The sequence below is a fragment of the Cryptomeria japonica genome, chromosome 3 (genome assembly GCF_030272615.1).
Source record: "Cryptomeria japonica chromosome 3, Sugi_1.0, whole genome shotgun sequence".
Taxonomy (NCBI): Eukaryota; Viridiplantae; Streptophyta; class Pinopsida; order Cupressales; family Cupressaceae; genus Cryptomeria; species Cryptomeria japonica.
This window is the reverse complement of record NC_081407.1, coordinates 767,992,736-768,013,092: the sequence shown is the minus strand read 5'-3', so window position 1 is coordinate 768,013,092 and position 20,357 is coordinate 767,992,736. Positions and strand designations below refer to the sequence as shown.

General features: G+C 38.3%; 1 protein-coding gene across 4 annotated transcripts in view; it reads right to left on the bottom strand.

Moving 5' to 3' along the window:
* LOC131078112 (uncharacterized) overlaps nt 1–20,357 on the bottom strand; it is a 154,597-nt gene that overhangs the window by 34,665 nt on the left and 99,575 nt on the right. The gene's annotated exons all lie outside the window — the stretch shown is intronic.

Here is a 20,357-nt window from a genome sequence, read left to right as displayed (position 1 = left end):
TTCTGTAAGCCTGTGAATGCTTTTGTAGACTTGTATGAACTTATATGCTCTTGTATGCCCTATATGCTCTTATGTTCAACATCTGCTCTTTTGTACTCTTATATGCATATTTGCATTTATGTATTCTTGTGTTATCAATGATTGTTTTATGTGAGATCGGATGGCTGTCGTATATGGAGCAAAGAGAAAGGTAAAAATCTGCTTTAACTTATCTGCCTGGCCCAAAAAGGTGCTTTGGCCAAAAGCTTATTTTGATCTCTTAGTATATGCTTGCTATTTCAATCATTATGATCCACACTCTCTTCCATGTCATGATATTGTTACATTGGATATTATATCGAAATATAATTTCATGTCTCTGTTTTTATATGTTTGAGCATGTGGCATTAATTTGTGTGTGATAATGCATATTTTCTGTAGTATGTTAATTTAATATTATGGAGGAACCGTGGACCCAAATTTGTGGACAGTGTTTAGCAATGCAAATATAAGTAAAGGCAAAGATTTTGGGCTCCTTGTGGTGTCCATAGGTGGTGAACCCAACAGAATTGAAGTGCTGTAATGTCCCTTTTCTGAAATAGGATTTAATAATAAGTAATAATAAATAAATTAAAATAATAATATACTATAACTACAAGTTAATTAAATTTAATGAAAAGTCAAGAGGCATTATGAAGAGTTGTGACTCCCTCAAACACGAGATATAAAAGGGAGAAAAGTTCATTTGAAAGAGGAGAAGGAGAAAGGGGCAAAAAAATGGACCATAGGAATTAAGGAACGGTAAATGGAAGAAGGAATGGGAAGGAAATAAGGAAGTGATTCTCTCAAAAGGGAAGAAATAATGAAGGGTTGTGACTCTTTCAAAAGGTGATAATTATGAAGGTTGTGACCATTGCAGAGGGCAGACATGATGAAGAAGTATGCCTCCTCATCACTTGAAGATATAAGAGGGAGGACAAATTCAATCAGAGAAGGGGAGAAAACAGGAAGGGAATATGAGGAAGCAGCATTTAATCTATAATAAGAAGTACGGATCTAATTTGAATGATGAGGCAAGCAATGAGGAGATATGACCCTTAAAACGGGTATCTCTTTTCAAAGGGATGTGTTTCCTCAATAAAATATTAAAGTGCAAAAAGAATCAGGCAATCGAAGAAGAGAAGAAGTACTCATACATCAAACATGATCAAGGAAGAAACAATCAGTTTCTGAATTAATAAGAATAGTCAGCATGCTTATATTTTTTCAAGTGCTTGGAACTAAATGAAGATTTAAAGATTGGCAATTTGCATTTCCTAAATATGCTCCATAACTTTATGGGAATTCTAGTGCAAAATATAGGAAATCCCAAAAGGGGACATTACAATTGGTATCAAAGCATCATTCCTGCCAGCCTGAGGAGCAAACAATAGTTGAAGCAACTATAAAAGAGGGCTATGAGAAAATCCAAAGGGACTTCATGAGCAGATCCTTGAAGCATATTCGAGTGGCTCAAGAGCAGTCCTAGAATAGAGAAAAATGAAGAGTATTTCAAATTTGATTTGAAGCATATTGGAGCAGATCTATGAGACATATTAAGAAAATGTTTGAAGCATATTGGAGCAAGCTTATGACACATTAATGAGAAAATGGGAGCAAAAAGTGGGGTTAGGCCCATTTTTTGGCTCTAAATGGCTTATGAGCAGCAAGATGGGGTTAGGCCTATTAGAATATTTAATTAGTATTTAATTAGTATTTTCATGGTCATTAGAGTATTTTTTGCTTTATTTAGTTTTCTATTTTTGGCTTCTATTTTCAGAAGCGGTTGTTTCTTTTTAGAAACATCACCGCTTGTAATCACCTATTTAAACAGCTCTTTGATTGAATAAAGATACACATCGATTATTTGAGCAATAATTTTTTCATGGTATCAGAGTGGGTTGACGGGATTTTTTAAGATCTAGTGAATTTTTTAATAAAAAATTTGAAAGCCCTTTTACCTGGAATTTATTTCCAGAAATTTTTTTTTAAAAAATTTCTTTTTAGAAATATCACCGCTTGTAATCGCCTATTTAAACGACTCTTTGATTGAATAAAAATACACATCGATTATTTGAGCAATAATTTTTTCATGGTATCAGAGCAGGTTCATGGGATTTTATAAGATCTGGCGAATTTTTTAATAAAAAATTCGAAAGCCATTTTTACTTGGCATTTATTTCCAGAAATTTTTTAATTAATTTTTTCATGGTTTTTTTTTGGTGAAGTTTTGAGGGTTTCAGTTCGCAGGCATCTGATTTGAAATATTTTTTCAGATTCAAAGGTTTTTAAGATCTAAAAATCGCAGGCCAGTTTTTTCTGATCGTGGTTTTTTTGTGAAGCACTGAGGTTGTTTTTCGGGGATTTTGTTTTTGGAGATTTCGAATTTTTTCAGCGACAGCTTTTTCATTTGGGTTTTCCAACACCGGCGCGGTGTTTTTTTTCACGCATTGTGGGCGAGTTTCCCTGCACGTCGTTGCATTTTCTTCTACGCTCATGTTTTCTTGCATTCACGATATTTTTTTAACCATATTCTTGCCTTTTTCCGGCACGACTTTTTGTGTTTTCTGTTGTGCACGACAATTTTCGACATATTTTTCTAGCACAGCAATGGTGGCAGATTTTTTTGCAAGGTCTAATTACTATTTTGGTGCTCGATTTTTCGCGATTTGCGATTTTTTTTCATGGCGGAGTTCTTTAGCGGGCAGTGTTTTTCTTTGACGGCTGCGTGACATGTTCTACCCGCGTGATATAGCGTTAAGTGTCTGGTTTTTTTTTTGACTCTGGTGTCTACACTAGGGTTACGGGTTTGACCAGAATTTTCTGCAACCTTGGTTTGTATGCCAGCAGCGACTAGGGTTTAAAAAAAAAATCGGGTTTTTAATATTTTTCCCTTAGAAAAAAAAAGAAATTCGAGTTTTTATGATTTTTCCCTTAAAAAAATTATTTCTGGGTTTTATTAATTTTTTCCACAAGAATTAATATTTTTTTATGGGCAAGGCCTTTCGTCTTACAAATCCCAGGGTTTTCACGATTTTTTCCTCAAAAATTGTTACCGAGATTTTCTGATTTTACGCCATAAAAAATCATGGGAGGGTTTTTGCTTAAATCATGGTTTTTGATGATTTGTATCTTCCGTTCTAGAGGGTTTGCCGATTTTTCCTCAAAATCGTGGTTTCAAGTTTCAGTTTGGTTACCCAATATCAAGCTGGATGGATTCTGGTATTCTTGGTCATTAAAACTTCACAGATCCAGGGAGGGTTCCCGCCGCAGCAGAGTGTTCTTTCCGTTTCTAATTAAAAGACCTACAATGTCTTCTATAGGGTATTTAGTAGATAGAATGACCATTAAGGGAGGGTATTAGAATATTTAATTAGTATTTTAATGGTCATTAGAGTATTTTTTGCTTTATTTCATTTTCTATTTTTGGTTTCTATTTTTAGAAGCAGTTGTTTCATTTTAGAAACGTCATCGTTTGTAATCGCCTGTTTAAACGGCTCTTTGATTGAATAAAGATACACATCGATTATTTGAGCAATAATTTTTTCAAGGCCCACTTTTTGACTATAAATGACTTATGAACATCAAGATGGGGTTAGGCCCACTTTCTGACTATAAATGACTTATGAATAGCAAGATGGGGTTAGGCCCACTTTCTAACTCTAAATGACTTATGAACAGTAAGATGAGGTTAGGCAAAGTTTTGGCTCTAAATGACTCATGAACAGTAAGATGCGGTTACACTCACTTTCTATATCTAAACAAATGGCTTATGAGCAACAAGATGGGGTAAGGCTAACTTTCTAGCTCTAAATGGCTCATGAGCAACAAGATAGGGTTAGGCCCACTTTTTGGCTCTAAACGGCTCACGAGCAGCAAGATGGCGTTAGGCCCACTTTCTGGCTCCAAGTGGCTTATGAGCAGGGTTAGGCCCCCTTCCCGGCTCATGGGAGCAATAAGGAGGAGTTAGGCCCCTTATTGCGATCTCTCCCAACTCTACGATGATTGACTATTGAATTAATGGGGTGATGCATGAATAGGGAAAGCAGATACAAGCACCCCACTAGGTAGACCACCCTTAGTGGATGTCCAATGTGCTTGCCATTGGGGCCAAGAGGGTGAGAGTCCGCTCTTGGGCTTAGTGTTGGGATCGCTTCAGGCAGACCTATCATGCTTCCTCCTCCAAAACCTAATGTGTTGGAGTACTAGGGTAAAACTATGGATGCATTCTAGTCAAAGAGAAGAAATCTGACAATTCGTGTTTTATGTGTACGCTCCATGTTTGCATATATTCATGTGTATACATCATGTTTTTATGTGTATGATCTGTGTTTGGTTCATACCTGATGTGTTCCCAGCATGCTTACTACGTGTGTATGTGTGTTCCTAATGTATGTCTTATGTATGAATATGATTTGCATCATGTTTGATGTGTTTACAGCAAGTTTATTCCATGTGTGCTTCCAAAGCCATTTCATATTGGGAATCATCTTGAAACACTCCATGATCATTGCTTGAGGACAAGCAATTTTGGGTGAAGTGGACTGTGATGTCCCTTTTCTGAAATAGGATTTAATAATAAATCACAACAATTAAATTAAAATATAAATATATAAATAATGAAATATAATATACTTTAACTACAAGTTAACTAAGTTTAACGAAAAAATAAGAGGCATGCTATGAAGAGTTGTGACTCCCTCGAACATGAGATATAAAAGGGAGAAAAGTTCATTTTAAAGAGAAGGATAAGGGGGAAAAGGAATGGAGCATAAGAATTAAGGAAAGGTAAATGGAAGAAGAAGGAATGGAAAGGAAATAAGGAAGTGATTCTCTCCAAAGGGAAAAAATAATAAAAGGGTTGTAACTCTTTCAAAAGGTGATAATTATGAAGGTTGTGACCATTGCAAAGGGCAGACATGATGAAGAGGTGTGCCTCCTCGTCGCTTGAGTATATAAGAGGGAGGACAAATTCAATTAGAGAGGCGGAGAAAAGAGGAAGGGAATAAGAGAAAGCAGCATTTAATCTGTAATCAGAAGTGCAGATCTGATTTGAATGATAAGGCAACCAATGAGGAGATGTGACCCTTAAAATGAGTGTCTCTTTTCAAAGGAATGTGTCTCCTCAATAAAGTATAAATGTGTAAAAGTAATCAGGCAATTGAAGAAGAACAAAAGCACTCATACATCAGACATGATCAATGAAGAAACAATCAGTTTCGCAATTAATAAGAATAGTCACCATGCTTATATATTTTCAAGTGCTTGGATCTAAATCAAAATTAAAGATTGCCAATTTGCATTTCCTAAATATACTTCATACCTTTTTGGGAATTCTAGGGAAAAATATAGGAAATCCCAAAAGGGGACAATACAAGTGCAATGCCCCTTGTGGGATCCAAAGGCAATGCCTCTTATAAGTTACTCAACACAATGTAGGGTAGGGTTGAGGGATAGGGCACTTACCACCAAGTCCAAATTGAGGCCTTCGAGATCACACAAAGCTTCTTGGTAAATGCCATTTTTTATAATTTTATCAGTGTTTTCTTCAACACCAGATCCTTATTATTTCTAACCAAAAACTGAAATATCCATTCTTCAAAGAACTAATGTTGAGGTAGGGGAATCTAAACATTCTTAGATGAGCTTGCATAGTTGAAGATGGGAATATCATTATTCTTAGATTTTATTTATGCATCATCACATTTGTTTTTATAAACTCCTTACAGCAATCTACAAAACAAAAATAGTAACAGCCAAGAGAGCATGCAATCAAGTATCAGTTAACAAAAACAATAACAGTAAATGAAAATTTTATAGCCTATTTTGCCTCTAATATTGTGTAAATATAAACTCTTTCTTCCAAGATCAACCACTTGGACATGTGATCATGTTGTCTATTTATTCAAAACTTTCACACCTATCTAAATTCTTATCCTGACAGAGAAAAATTGTAATTTTTTATCTTTAAAAAAGATAAACTTTACTGCTACCTAGGCTACAAGAACGTCCTATTGTTTCCAAGAACAATCGAAAGACTTCTCAAACTTCTTCGGCCAACCTACGAGCGTCAAAGGCATCCCCCAATGTCCTCAATAAGGGGAACATCCTAAATATGTCTCTTCTTTAGCAAAGCTTCCTAGAAATGTCCACACCCCATTAGTGGTAGAGGGAAAACGAGGGCATTGTTGTGACGTATTCACACATCGCCCCATTGCAAATGGGGACCCCTATTTTTTTTGCTTTCTAGGGTCAGTTTTCTTGTTTTAGTCTTTTAGGTTCGTGCTATTAATCTTTGCATTGGGGAGTTGCCAGAGAGCTCATTGGGATTGAATGGTCTCCTTGAGTTGAGATGAAGCAGTTGGTGGTCCCAGTCAGGGTCTCTTTGAAAGCCTTCTCTAGGTCAAGCCTTGCTCTAGTTTTGGGGTTATGCCTTGATTGAGTTTGGGAGAGTCTTTGCATTATGTCTAGGACTTGAATGTAAATCTTAGGGTGGTCCTGGAAGTTTGAGTTAGAGTCGGTCAAGTATATGAATGAAGATGAAAGTTGTTGTCAAGAGCCCCCTTTTGGGTCTAAGTTGGTCATGATGATTAAAGTAAAACGAGGCTCAAGTGCAACTACAAGAGATGGAGGCAAATGAAGCAAATCCTCTAGAGCCCTATCCATTATCTTCAAATTAGGCTTAAATTCTTGCTTCAAGTCCCAACCCAAGCAAAGTTGACCTAAGCAAGCTTTTGAAATATGTTTGAATGATTGTCAATGAGGAACTTAGAGGTTAAGAACCAAGTTCGCTCTGGTACCTTCCAATGGTACATGAGCGACTTTCTTGGTAGAGAATTTTTGCCCTTATTTGGATAGGAGACTTTATCCTAGAGCCCTGTTTGATACCAATTCCACTCATTTACCCCTCCAGGAGCAAAGAACATGAAGCTTGAGTGTGAAAACTTCGAGGAAAGTGGAAAATTTGAGCTAGATTGTAAATTTCGCTCTTGACCCTCTCTAAGGTATAGGAGCGAAATCTTCCTAGGCTCCTTTTGCTCTCCTAATTTGGATGAAATCTCACTGCCAAGGTTTGAATTGGAAGGAGATCAACCTAAGCACACCTTTGAGTATGAATTTGGGCCACCCTAGACTTGCGAGTTTGAGAGGAAATTGGAGAATTTAAGCACAAGCATGAATTTCGCTCCTAACCCTTCCAAGGGTGCAGGAGCAAACTCTCCAAAAACCTCCCTTCTTCCCTCTGATTTGGATCAATTTGGTGTTTTTAAGCTTTGAGTGGAGAGGATGATTTGTTCACGCCTTTGAAGTGCATTTAAACCAAGTTAACGGATGAAAGGATTTGGGCTTTGAAGCAAAATTCGCTCCTGACCCTTCCAAGGGTACAGGAGCGAATTCCTTAGAATCACCTATTTGCTCCTAGCTTGTACTGAGATCTTTGTTCCTATGGCATGATTGGAAGAGAAGTTGATTTGTACGTGCCTTGGAAGTAAATTGCAGCATGTTAGAATGAGGATCACGAGAGGAATTTGAGCCCTAAAACCAAATTCGCTCCTGACCCTTCCAAGGGTACAGGAGCGAACTCCTTAAAATCCTCTTTTATGCCTAAGTTTAGACCACAAACCTTGTTCCCATGGCATGAGTGAGAGAGGAAAGGAATGATAATGCCTTGTGAATGAGTTGAAACAAGTTTGAACATCAAAACATGAGGAATTTGAGCCAAGAAGCAAAATTTGCTTCTGACCCTTCCAAGGGTACAGGAGCGAACTTTCTAAGTACCTTGTACCTCTCAAGGTACACGAGCGAAATTGTCAAGACTTGTCGTTAATCCATCTTTTGAGCAAGGGAACCCCTAAAGGTGACTTCTTAGCATGATCTTAGGCCAAGGCAACTTAGATAAGGATGAAGATTAATTGTTTGAGTGAGGTCCAAGCTATAGCCCCCAAATTCGCTCCTGACCCTTCCAAGGGTACAGGAGCGAAATCCTCAAAAGGCCTTAATTGCTCACTCAAACAATTTAATGGATCCTAACATGAACTAGGTTAAGGGCAATTGGACTTGATCGAGATGGAAAAAGGACCCAAAAGCTAAGTTTAAGAGCAAATTTGAAGGAATATGAAGTGTTTGAATCAAAAAGAAGAATTTCGCTCCTGACCATTCCAAAGGTACAGGAGCGAATTTTCCTAAAACCCTATTTGTGAAAAATAAATTGAATGAATGATTCAATAATCGGATGATTAAATTGAACGATATACACACGTATATAAAGAGGTTACAAGATGATGTTCTATAATTAGAACATAACGTTAAAGTAAAAGATTAAAGAGCTAAAAGCTAAATTAAGCTTAAAAGCTAAATTAATTAAAAAGAAAAAGCTAAATGCTAAATAAAGCTTAAAAGCTAATTAACTAAAAAGTTAAATGACCATTAAACAAGGAACTAAATACAGGTGACTAAAATAAAATTAAATATTCTAATACCCTCCCTTAATGGTCATGCTATTTATCACACCAAGTTGCCCTCTAAATTTGAGAGCCTTTGTCGGGCTCAAGGACTTGGTGAGAATATCTACAGTCTGATCTTCTGTAGGAATGTACTGCAGTATCACTGATCCATCTTCAACATGCTGGCAGATGAAATGACAATGAAGCTCCACATACTTTGTCCGCTCATGGAAGACTGGATTTTTGGCTAATTTTAGAACCCCTTGATTATCACAAAACAAGGGAGTAGGTCCTGGTTGAGACATTTGCATGTCTGCAAGCATCCTACGTAGCCAAATTGCCTCACATGCTGCCTTAACAGTTCCCCGATACTCTGCTTCGGTCGAGGAAAGAGCTATTGCCTGTTGCTTCTTGTTGGTCCATCTGACTGCACCTGTACCCAAGCTGAAAACATACCCAGAAGTTGACTTTCTGTCATCAACACAACCTGCCCAATCTGAGTCTGTAAAACCAACCAGCCTAGGATCTTTGCTTCTGCTGTACAGAATGCCAAAATCAGGAGTGCCCTTCACATATCTAAGCACACGCTTCGCTGCAACCCAATGTTCAACTTTTGGGGCTATGTTGTGACCATTTAACACATCGCCCCATTAAAATGGCGACCCCCTCTTTTTTGCTGTTGTTTTGCCTGTTCTTCTCTCTGCTTTTAGGGTTTTGAGTAAGTGAGTGAGTCGTCTGGACTAGGGTTAAGCCTTAGGGTTTCCCTTTGATATTTTCAAGCCTAAGTCCAGTCAAATTTTGAAAGATTATTAAGCATCCTCGCGTAGATTGCAATTTTGGAAATAGGATGAACCTGCCAGGAAGTCAAGTATGTCTCAGGATGAGTCCAGTCAAGATTTTGAGGGCAAATTCAAGTTAGGTCTAAGTGATAGCATTTTAATGATTAAATTATGCATTTTGTCTGGGTGAACTCTAACCAAATTTTGGAAGTAAGGTAACTGATTCCTGGCCTTGGAGACGACCTAACCCTGCATAATGAAGTGATCTGAAGACCTAGATTTTGATATTTTAACTCCAAAAGGGCAAAATCGCTCCTGTCCCTCTCCCAAGGACCAGGGCGAAAATGATATTTTGTGCATTTTGGTTATTGACTTGTTTTATTTGCTTTTTGTAGGGTCGCCAGGAGATACAATTGAGCGTGAATTGAAGATTTTGAAGATTTTGAAGACTCAAAATGACAAGTTTTTAAAGTTTAAAGCCAAATCGCTCCTGTCCCTTGCTGAAGGACCAGGGCGAAATGGCTCATCTAGATCATTTTGGGCCTCATTTGATCGAACTGAAGCATCAAGGACGTAATGAAGGATGAAATGAGCATAAAGGAGTATCCAGACTTGGTCATTGGCAATTAAAGATTGAACTTTGGGCCTAACAAGACAAGTTCGCTCCTGTCCCTCACCCAGGGACCAGAGCGATTTTCCTCAAGCACACCTTCTTGGACATTTTTTGGATTTGGACCTTTGTTCATAACTTGCGAAATGATGGTATTTTCCCCAGCAAAGAAAATTTGAGATGAAAATTGTAGTGATTTGGCCTTGAGGACAAAATTCGCTCCTGTCCCCTCACTGAAGGACCGGAGCTTGATTTTCAAATTTGCACTGTCCTTGTAGGACCAAAACAATTTTATGATTGGAAGAGATCAAGAAGGACACGTTTTGTCCATTGAATATAATTTGAGTAGTCGACAGGCAAAGAAATGCACCAAGAACTAAATGGCGCTCTTGTCCTTCACTCAAGGACCAAGGCGATTTTCATAGAAACAATCATTCCCTTCCAAAGCCACGCCAAAGCAAGGTTGTACAAAAGTCAAAATGTCTTTCGAAGGGCAATGAACAAGGAACCAACCCTAAAAATTGACTAACTTAACCACAGATGACAAAATCGCTCCTGTCCCTCACTGGAGGACCAGGGCAAAAATCCTAAGAAGGTCAATTTTGCCTTGAGAAAACAAGCAAAACATGCATAGAACGAGAGATGATGATCATTGCCTACCTTACATCATGAATTGGCGATTTGGAAAATGAAGTCCAAAAATAAAAGGTAGAGCGCTCCTGTCCCTCACCAAGGGACCAGAGCGAAATCTTCATATTTGCCTGATTACCTAACATTTTGGAGTACCACTTTCGTTTAAAGGACTCGAGATGGATTAAGGAACAATGTTTTACGCCTTGAAGATGATTTGATATTGATATGATTAAGGATTTGTGCCATGGACTAAAGATCGCTCCTGTCCTTCACTGAAGAACCAGGGCGAATATCCTTGAAGGAGCTCATTTGGTATTGAAGAAACGAGTTAGAGCAAACGAGGAAGATCATTGATTACCCTGCAACGTGAATTGGCGATCTAGAAGATAAAGATCAAGGGCAAAAGTAGAAAATCGCTCCCGTCCCTCTTCAAGGGACCAGGGCGAAAATGTTCCAAGGTTCGCCCCTTCCAAGGATCACATAAATTGAACTTAAAGTTCCAGAGGAAACGCCATTTCGAACATCAAGAATCAAGTTTCAAACGTAAAAAATGAAGGATGGAGGACCAAAATACATGGGCGCTCCTGTCCCTCTCCTAGGGACCAGAGCGATGTTGATAGATGTCCCTTATATCTCCCATGCTTAGGCGCCAATAATTTTTTTGAAATACATTAAATGCCAAATTTGCCAAAAACGTGAAATATTTAATTAAATGGGCATTTAATGAGTTCGCATAAGGCATTTAATAATTGATTTAAGCCTTTTAAAAAATCAAAATTTTAATTGCAAAGGCATTTAAATTAATTATTATTAAATTAAATAAAAAAGGAGTGCGCTTGGGGTATTATTTTAATATTTTTATAAGGGTCGGCCTCCTCTTTTATTTAAATTTTGTTTATTTTTGCTTATTTTCCAAGTCGGCCTATGGCAATTGTAATACATGAGCGCCTATATAAGGGAGGTATGTTATAGCGTTTTAATCCATCATTCAATCATTGTTTAAATGCGATTTGGAGAAGCAATAGAAGGAGCGAAATCTCATCCAAGGAGAAGTGCGAATCTTGATCCAAGAAGGAGTGCGAATTTTGTTGGAAGTGGAGCGAATTTTCCCTCAAGGCGTTGAAGACCCCAAGGGTGGTGAAGTTAATAAAGGAGGCGCATTTGCTAGAGGACTTCGATCTTCATTTTGCCTAGCGAATTTCTTAATTTTTGCATCGTTTTTTAGAGCTAGTTCTCAAAGAGAGGTATGGAAAGATCTCTTTTGTTCAAATTTTTGAAATTTTGAATTTCCAATTGCATAGTCATATTTAGGAAATGATAATTCAAAGATTTATCATCAAGTTTCCTAAATTTAAAACTTCAATCCAGTCTATATTTCTACGTTCCAAAGTATATTGCTCATTATGAAATGTTATGTAGGTGTCAAGATGGCGACCCCAAAGGCAGGAGCATCCAGCAGTCGTCCGGCTCTCATGAAGGAGGATCAAAGGAATGAAGAAATGGAGACCAAGATCGTGTCAAAATGGAGCAACATTGGAGATACCAACATGGGAAACTTCAGTGTGAAGAAGTTTCGAGAGGTCCCTTACATTTGAAAGCCATCACCTGTCGCAAGGAGAATAATTGAAAGTGGCATTATCAAGGCAGTCGGCTTCCCTCCAGCAATCCAGTGCCATGAGCTGATGATCGACTGTGCCCGCCATTACGACCCACAGTCAAGATCGATCGTGTCCAAGGAAGGAAACACTTTAGCTTATCTTTCAAAGGAGGCTATAAGTGAAGCTCTTCACCTACCAGAACATAAAGATATGATTTACATAAGTTTGGAAGGAGCTAGATCCATGTACGAAGATGATCCAGACACTTGCTTGAGCATCATCAACAAGAATTGGTTCCTCAAAAGTCGTCCTCGACTAAGCAAGATTCCCAACACACCACATAGGATCGACTTCCAGGAGGAGTACAGAGATTTGATAACCTTACTCAATCGAGTTACGGGGGCCCCTCAAGCCTTCTATTTTGAGAAGTGGATGTTTTCTTCAACCAAGTGATAGTTCAAGGAAAAGGAACAATTCATTGGGCTAGAATTATTAGCCATTGCTTGGACGTGCAGTTGAGGATACTGAAGGCTACTAAATCCTTCCACATGAGCTCGTACATCATGTATGCCTTGATCAGGAGTTTTGAATATGCAGGACTACCTCACAAAGGAGTAATTGGAAGAGGACCTGGAGAAGTCAGAGTTTGTGATTCTTATGTTCATTTGCATCATCCACCAGGAAGTAACTACAAGTTAGTCAATGATACCTTCACGATGAACATCACCAGGACACTGCAAGGCGGGATTCACAATCGGATATCTCAAGAGGCACAAGAGCTTGTAAAGAGGTACGGTGCTTGGTTTATCCAATTCCAGAAGTTTACATATATCAGAGTTCATGGATGTCCTTCACCTCCATATATGTTGCCAAGATATCCGACAGACCGGATAGTATTACTTGAGGTGACTAGACAGTTGGCAGCTTATGCAAAGGCATTTAGACACAGGCATGGAAATGGAATTCCTGTACCTATCATACTAGGAAATTCAGTTGAGGTATGTCCTAATGCTCCAGCTTTAGATGATGCAGAAAGAGAGTTGGCCTTATATTCTTTTTCATTCTTTTCATTAAGGGAGAATTTCGATCCTTATGGGTATATAGAGGAGACAGTTGGTAGAAAGTACAAGCATGAATGTCAGGTAGAGGACTTTTGGATGAATCTCTCAGATGATTTAGAAGTGAAAAGAAAGATGCATTCCAGATTGCCTTTGGATTTCATCAGGAAATGCAAAGTTTGCAGAGTGGCTGATCAAGCTCAGGACAGTGGCACGGCACCTCCAGTCATCTTATGATAGAGATGACAAGGCAGTAAAGATAGATTGGAACGAACCTGAGATTGTGGACTTAAAAGCTTTGATGGCTCCAGTTTTGTCTTGTACTCGCAGATGGGTTGATGCGCAACATCAAAAGTTGAGAGAGCAAAATATATCTATGACTTTTACTTTGGAGGAAAGATCGGCAGAAGGAGGGGCAAGCGCAAGTGAAGGCCATCCTCATCCTAGAAGCACAAGCGAAGGCAATCCTCATCCCAGAAGCGTAAGTGAAGGCAATCCTCATCCTAGAGGTGCGAAGAGGAAGGAAAGACCTGAGAAAAGGGAATCTTCCAAGAAGAAGCAAGAGGCCAATCGAGATCGCTCATCTGGCACATCTTCTCGACAACAGAAGAGGACACTTGAAGTGGAAGAATCTATGGAATCCATGGTTCAGAATGATAAGCATGAAGAAGGACAGGCATCTCAACGTTCATCAAGTCAATCTCCCCAGGTCAGTGAGCTACATGAAAACAAGAATGATGATGAAGCGACATCTCCTCTCCGGAAAGAAGAGCCATTGCCTAAAGAAATACAAGTTAGAGAGACGAGGTCCGCTATTCCAGATTGGTTGAAGGAGAGACTAACAAGGGTGATTATGATCGAAGACGAAGATAATGTGATTGATTTAGATAGCCTTGTTGGAAATTCTCAAGGAGTAACAGAAAGGAAGAAGGCCACCAAAATGTCCAAGATGATCAGAGATGAGATAGGGTCCAGGAAGTTGCAGATAGCTACACCGGCAGTAGACAAGTACGAGGGTGAAATCCTTGCAGAAGAATATGATGTAGAAACCGTTCAGCTTGGTCCACTCACCACTGAGCAGGCAAAGGATGAGGCGACTGATTCATTTGAGGCACTTAAAGATAAACTTAAGGAAGAAATGGAAAAGAGTAGAAAACTTGAGAGAGAGGTCGGTGCTTGGAGAGGCTACTTTAGCCATCTCAGTCAGCCTTTGGGACGTCAGGATCCAGCAGTGTCTCCTGTGCAAGCACTTCCCCTAGAATCAGTTGGTGAGGCAGAGAGAGTTAAGAGCTTGGTCCAGCTTATGAGCTCTTGGATTGACAAATCCCATACAGTTGCAGTCGAGTTTGCAACAAGAATGATGCAGATCATTCATCGGGCTATCCAGGTCCTTGAGATCATCCACAACCGAATGATAACAGTAGCCGCTTTTGCTCATACTAAAGATGTTATCATCCCTGTTCTTCAAGTAATCAGGCAAACACCAAGGAAGACCTTAGCACAAGAAAAGATAATGGATGGAGGAGCTCACAACTTACTCCAGTGGTCTACTTTACTCCAGATGAAGGAAGTTCTTTTCGAAGACACCAGCGCCAAATGCAATCAAGTGCAGGAGGTCATCCATCCAATCCAGGACAAGGTGTTTGGGGTTCTATGTACTATTCTTGGCCGAAGAATCGAAGTTGAGACAGATGTGGATCTTCAAGAGTTGGAAGAAAGGGTCAAGGCCATCTTTTGCAAAAATGAGAATGTTATTACAGATGAGCAAAGAGATCAAATGTTTGCTACTATGCTCCTGATTGAGAAAATCAAGGAACTCGAACCTGAATGGGACGCAGCTCTTCTCAAGGCCTTTGATCAGATTATTCACTTGGAGGAACGAATGAGGAATCTTCCCGAGATTCCTATGGCTGAGATTGAAGGAATCGTGTCCAGATTCATTGCATATGCTAAAAAGGAGCATTGGAAAGGGAACAAGGTTCTAGAAGAGAGGTTGTTATAAATGACGTGGCACCTTAATTGTCATTGGTCTATGTTTCCTAGATTTTTGTGCCAAATTAAATATTTGGCTATGCATTTAATATTGTTCAACAAAAGGGGAACTTTTGTAATAAAACCCTAATTAGGGTTTAGGTGTCAGAATCTCAGCCGTTGATCTTCTTTTGATCTGGGCCGTTCATTGTAATTGAGGATGCTATTTATACCCTCATTCACTTTCATTTTGTAATTAGAAATAGAAAGCAATAAGAAATAGTTAGAAGTTTAGAGCTTTTGGAGAGAAGAAAGTTATTTTGTAGCAAGATTGAGTTTTTGAAGAAAGAATTTCAAGCAATTGTTGTCTATTTTGGCTTTGAGATCAATAAAATATTGAAGTTATGGTGTTTTATTGCAATTCTTGTGGCTATCTTCATGGTTGTTTGTTTTCTTTAATCATTCTCAATCGAAGTAGTATTTAAGTTTGAAGGACTAAGTGTTGGGCTTGATCTTTGGTGAGATTCACATTCCAAACCACTAGCTTCTTACTGATTGTAGGAACGCCTAGTGTGGTCAACTGGAGAGATTTGAATTACTTAAACCTTCAATCGTCATTGAGCTTTGGATATGTGCCTTTGTGGTAGTGTCCATGATCCTTGATGAATTGAAAGAATCATTTGTTACCTTAGAAGATCGCATCAATTTCAGTTGAGTTGTTATTTCATGGCAATATTGAAATTGGTAGAATCTTGCCAAGTCTAGCCTACATTGGGTCATTCTTAGGATTAGATTAGAATTTACCCCTTGCAAACTCTACCTTTTGATCTTTTTGAGAACTTGTTAGTTTAGAGAAATCTTGTTCCTGCAGCTCGGATGACGTAAGGCCCCTTGATGAAACAGCATTCACAACGACCACTGGTGCTTATCCACACGTAGAGACCCTACATAAAAGAACATTGGAGTCACCCTGATTGATCCTTTTTTGCGACATCTCCAGCAATCAGAAGCTTTATTCAAGAGAGGATAAGGTACCCTTGGGTATTTTATTCTGTGTATGATTGTGTACAAAATACACGTCAACAGGCTGACATGAAGCGAGAAATATAGCTCACAGCATAACTGATGTCAGGTCTAGTGGCGGTGAGATAGATGAGGCTGCCCACTAGTTGCCTGAATGAAGACTCATCCACTACAGGTGAATCTGATTTGGCTGATAATTTGAGCCCTATCTCCATAGGTGTAGATGCAAGTTTACAATCTTGCATTTGAAACTTATCTAGTAGGCTCTTGGCATACTTTGACTGAGAAATGAATATGTGGCTATCAGTCTGCCAAAACTCTACACCGAGACAATAATGGAGAACTCCCAAATCTATCATATCAAAATGCTGACACAAATTCTGCTTGACCTGCATGATCAGATGTGTTGCATTGCCAGTAATGATGAGATCATCAACATAGACTACTAGAAATAGAATATCATCACTAGTATGTTTGACATACCAATTGGGATCTGAAGGACTCCTCTGAAAGCCTTGATCAATCAAGTACTTATCAATTTTGATGTACCATGCACGAGGAGCCTGTTTGAGGCCATAGAGTGCTTTGACTAGTCTACATGACGCAGCCTGTGGACGTTGGGATTTTTGTTGTTTTTTGGGCACTATTTATGCTGTTTTAAGTGTGCAGAAAATTTTAATTTCTCGGTTTCTTCCAAACATTGAAATTTGCACCTTGGAATTTGTGTCAGAATTCTCCTCCAAGGTTTCAAGTTTTTTGTGCAGCTGCTTCTATTCTGATTTTTGAATCAGATTCTTCTGTCTCATGCTTTCATTAGGTTGACCTCGTTCAACCCTCATTTTTGTGATGGCATCTTTGACCGACACCATGTTGGAACACAGACAAAAGTTCAACAACTGCCACAACACCTGGAAACAGTGCATGTTCACGATATCTGAATATCGTTGCCTTGATCAGATTGATTTAGGCCAGACCTCGTCTAACAGGTCCCAGGGTTTTTACGTTTTTTTCCTAAAAAATTGTCTATCGGTTTTCTGATTTTTTTCCACAAAAAATCATGGGAAGGTTTTCACAATTTTTTCTTGAAAAATTGTCTGTCAATTTTCTGATTTTTTCCACAAAAAATCATGGGAGGGTTTTCACGATTTTTTCCTCAAAAATTGTTCGCAGGGTTTATAATTTTCCCTTAAAAATTATCTAAATATGTAATCCACGATATTCGCGTAGATTTTAGTTATCCAGGTTTTATCGTTTTTTCCACAAAAATGGTGATTTGTAACCTCAAATTTCTTGGTTTTTCAATTTTCTCCTCCAATAAAAACTGCCGAGGAAGAGAAAAAAAATCTGTTTTTAAAAAAAAAACAGTTTTAAAAAAAATCTCTTCAATAAAAACTTCGAAAAATGTTAACAGCAAAAATTTTGCTCTGATACCATCAAAAATAAATTGAATGAATGATTCAATAATCGGATGATTAAATTGAACGATATACACACGTATATATAGAGGTTACAAGACAATGTTCTATAATTAGAACATAACGTTAAAGTAAAAGATTAAAGAGTTAAAAGCTAAATTAAGCTTAAAAGCTAATTAATTAAAAAGAAAAAGCTAAATGCTAAATAAAGCTTAAAAGCTAATTAACTAAAAAGCTAAATGACCATTAAACAAGGAACTAAATATAGGTGACTAAAATATAATTAAATATTCTAATAGTTTGCTCCTTGTTTGGGTCAAAATCTTTGTTCCTATGGCGTGATTGAGAGAGGATTGATGTGTTGCAACAATCAATCCTTGCTCCTTGTTCCTAAAACACCTATTTGTTCCTTTGAAGTGAGTTGCAACAAAGTGAACTGATGAAAATGTGAGTGATTTCAGCAATATTGTCAAATTCGCTCCTGACCCTTCCAAAGGTACAGGAGCGAAATCCTTGAAGGGACCCCTTATTTCGCCAAGGTACTAAAAGGATCTTGTTTTGAGCAAGGTTAAAGTGTAAATTGACTTGAGTGCGATGAGGAGTGAAGTGAAAAATCAAGTCTAAGGCAAAGTTAACTGAAATAAAGTATGAATTGAGCCTAGAGGATGAAATTCGCTCCTGACCCTCTCTAAGGTACATGAGCAAAATTCTTAAGAGGCCTTGAATCTTGCCTTAGTGAGTGAGCGAACTCATTCCTAAGCAATTTTTGGGAGCAGATGACTTGTCTATGCCTAGAGGGAAGACAATTATGAAGTCCAATGCCTTGAAGAATGAGTAATGATGAGGGAATTAAGTGAAATTGCCTAGTTCGATCATGTACCTTCCAAAGGTACCAAAGCGAATTTCCTAAGAGACTATGTACCTTGTCAAGGCACCCAAGCAATGCCTACTCTTAAGCCTTTAGGGGGTCAAAAATGATGGTACATTCACATGAGAAGGATTCAATCTAAGGCTATAATGACAGGGAGAGGAAAATGACTGGATTAAACAAGGAGAATAAACATGCTCTTTCCTCCCAACTACAAGCAAAATTGATTTAAATGTCTTCTTATTGATGATTTGAATTGAGCGATATCATGTTAGGATGAATGTGTCATGTGTACTTAATCATCTTTTGTTTGTTTTGCAGATCAAGAAGGCCAGGATAAAGGAAGAGTGGACATAGACAAACAAAACGTCATTAGCAAGCTTCATCATCCTCAAGGGCACCTTAAGCGCATAAAAGAAGACTCAAAGTGCTACTAAGATCAAGGGACTTCAAGTGTTAGAGCTATCCCCAAGGAGATCACATGACTTGATAGTGAAGAAGCCTCATCCTCATCAAACACAAGAGAGTCAAGGAGAGGTACACTATTACATCAAGGAGGATCAATCTCAAGGAAGAAAATAGTTCTAGAAGAGTTAATCAAAGTTAGCTTCTCATCATCACCACATTGAGTATCAAAAGAGATACGACATTCCTTGATTAAGCAAGTGTAGGACAAGCTAGCATCCCAGTCACTATTCCTCCAATTAGAAAGGTCCACATCAGCATGTCCAGATTCGATGAACCACGCTTACACATGCAGACAAACTCTGATGTACCTACCCTTGTTTCCTATTGGTTCACAATCATTGAATGTAATTTTCTCATTGGCTAAAGGAGTTTGTTGTAACAAACCCTAATTAGGGTTTTTATCTTGAAATCCTAGCCATTGATTGTAAATCAATCAGAGCCATTGAAATGTAAAGAGCTCTCTATATAAAGCTCTGGCTCTTCATTTGTAAAGGTTAATAGTTGGTTAATAGTCAATAGTTAATAGTCAGTAGCAGAAGAATAGTGAATAAAGTAGCAATTAGAGTAGAGTAGGAAGAGAAGGCACGACATTGTTGCCTTAATTGTAAAAGACTCCATTTTCATTGAAGATATGGTGAAATATGTTGTTTCTTTGCAATGTGCATGGTTTCTTGTTGGATCTTCAAGTTTGATGGTAGATAATTAGATTGAATGGCAAAAATTGTTGAATGCACTCATGCGGAATCCGCCTAGTACATACCACTAGCCTCTTACTGATTGTAAGTGTGCCCTGCGTGGCCAACTAGCATTAAAGAGCTTAATTTCAAATTGTTATATATCCATTTTGCATGCATTAACTTGGATGGTGATCAACGTTTGATGGAAATAATTTGAACATATCCAAAATGTCCCTTAGAAGATTGCACTGAGCTTGTGTCAAATTGTTCTAGTTGATGGTGAGACCTAGCCCAGTAGGACTCCACCTAGTCATTCATCCACCTTCTGACATTCTAGGTCTTCGAGTAGACTTTCTAAACCCTTTACCTTTTGCTATTTCTTTATTATCTCAGTTAGTAGGTAGGACTTAAATTCTAGCATATCAAAGCGTTCAGGCAATCAAACGTAAGTCCCCTTGTGAATCCAGCATAATCACATCACACCAACAAAGCTTATCCACACGTAGAGACCCTACATACCAAAACCTTGGCGTTATTTCGATTGATCCTTAGGCAAATCTTCAACATTCGAATAACTTTGTTCAAGAGAGGATAAGATAGCTTGGTATTTTATTCTGTGTTCGCATGTGCATAAAAAACACATCAACAGGCACATGCATCCATATCTTTACATCCCCAAGACATCCCAAATTTCAACATAGTAGTTTTTAAGGGGATAAACCTCGCTAACTATGGGAATAACCTTTTGCCACCAATTGTGCCTTGTATTTTTCTACATTTCCTTTTGAACAACGCTTT